A 2,146-nucleotide genomic window follows, 5' to 3' on the forward strand; every position below is an offset into this window, starting at 1 on the left:
TTATGGGCAACCCATTTTCCCAAGTGCTGAAAGATTGAATCTTTCCAAACTGAGCCTTGCTAAAAGGAATATAATTCAAGAAAACTACAGCCTCGAACAAATGTAGAGCCTCCATACTGGTCAGTCTTAAATTCTTAAGGTTGTGTTTGCTTGCATGCAATTTTATTTATACTATTACTAATACAAATGCATGGGATTTCAAGTGCATGTAAGAAATGCGAATTCTTATTTAATTTGGTTCTGAATTTTATATTATTCTGCTTCATGTCTTAATTTAATTCATTTATATTGCAATCAAACAAAATAAACTAAAATTTAAAACAAAAATAAGTCAGAATTTACACTCAAATCATTTGTACTATCATAATTTTGTATCAATGCAAATTTATTTGCATTGCAACCAAACACAGCACAACTAACCTTTCTACAAAAGACCTCGTCTGTGTGAAAAAAAGCAGTTATAGCTTATAAAAGGTAACCATAGTCAATCAAGTAATGGAGGTTACCGGCCCAGATAAACTTGATTACCATATTCTAAGGTACTCCCTGTTCATCGCTCAGTCTTTCCAAGCGAGCACTGATTTTGAGAATGTTAGAGATGACAGTATGGCAGATTCCGACAAAGTTAGAAATAGTTCATTTAAAAATTAGTTTTCATCAATCCTTAAAAAGCTAATTCTTGAATTATTTCTGTTAGGGGCTGTTTGAGCAGTTAAGCATAATACCCCTTTTTGCCAGCATGCGCAGTTGCATGATCCTACCAATTTACAGTAATAACCTAAGCCAGAGAAATGCCATTGTTTGGATTTTCAAACTGGATCAAAAGATAGCCCAATTTTCAAAAAGGACAAAAAGGGCAATAGTTCCTCAACATGGTTTGGCCATTTTCCAAAATTTTGAAGAGTTATCAAACTTAAAAGTAACCTTGGTCTCGCTACTGTCAGTTGCCAGGCGTAGCAGAAATGGGTCACCATCCAAAGACCCATTAACTACCTGCCTTGCTTATTTATGGCCTTGAATAAGATGAATCGATCCAGATTTTGTTTTTCTTTTCTTTTCATTTGAAATTCACCCACCTTGGAATGCTATTTATGAATACATCTACAGACCCAGAACTATCTACAAATACCCTGATCACAACTCATTATCATTCCATAAGATAGATACCACACAGTTTTCTTGCACAATAGAGCACACTCTTGCGAATAGGTTGATACAATAATGGCCAAGTTTTTCGGCTGCTTCTTCTTCTGCGTCCTCCTAGTCCTCTCAGGTTTGTTGTACTTTCCTCATTTTCACTTGTTTGTATCTGTTTATCCATACGTTCATGGTCATTTCTATAATACACGAATACATCTTTCTGTATCAACATCAAGAAACAACTTGCTATTTGCAAAGGTTGCAAGCTATATACACTTCTCCCACACTATGTTGCAGCCATGGTTACATCACAGTGCACCAGATAACATCAAATGATGCAACCTTTAACAGTCCAATATGTTGTTGTTCTTTCTTTTATTTTATGTGTATTGATATTTACTTATTTATTTTTTTGATATTCATTAATTTGCTATGGTTGTTGCAGTTGCATCAGTATTGCCTAGTTCGGATGCTCTGGACGCTGATAATTGTAGAAAGGTTGTTTTTACCCCGGGTATTTGTAATCTCCCATTATGCAAGTCCTGGTGCTCCAGAAACTTTGGTGGCCAAGCTACTTGCTTTAACAATGATGAATCTTCCACCAGTGCCTGTGTCTGTGTCTATTGCTAATTAGGTTGAATAATCTCTTTCGTTTTTGTTAGTGATTCTATGTAATAAATGCAGTCTCTCTGCTCCTTGTACTGTTTCTTCTTCATCAATCAATCTAAGTGGAGCTCTTTAATTTCTTTTGGCGAAAATAAAGAAAAATAAATAGGAATTGCAGCATATAATTAATTGTATATTAAATAAAATAGTGGCATTGCCTTCTTCTACTCTAACCTACTCCATGCCTTCTCCTGGGCCTCAATCAGGTCACAGAGGTAAACCTCTAATAAAATCAACTTTGATAAGGTTGTGTCAGGAATCAAAAACACAAAGACAAGACTTAAAGTGCAAGGGGTAATCGTTCTCACCCCAATACCACTGTCCAACACTAGGTTTACCA

General features: G+C 35.5%; 1 long non-coding RNA gene across 1 annotated transcript; it reads left to right on the plus strand.

The window, feature by feature from the left end:
- Positions 1–1,035: 1,035 nt before the first annotated feature.
- Positions 1,036–1,912, plus strand: LOC148843442 (uncharacterized). Its single transcript, XR_016102957.1, has 2 exons — positions 1,036–1,273; positions 1,586–1,912. It is a non-coding gene; the product is annotated as an uncharacterized LOC148843442 (long non-coding RNA).
- The last annotated feature ends 234 nt before the right edge of the window (positions 1,913–2,146 follow it).

The sequence above is a fragment of the Nelumbo lutea genome, chromosome 8 (assembly GCF_056320005.1).
Source record: "Nelumbo lutea isolate HS-2025 chromosome 8, American lotus-T2T, whole genome shotgun sequence".
NCBI classification, from domain to species: domain Eukaryota; kingdom Viridiplantae; phylum Streptophyta; class Magnoliopsida; order Proteales; family Nelumbonaceae; genus Nelumbo; species Nelumbo lutea.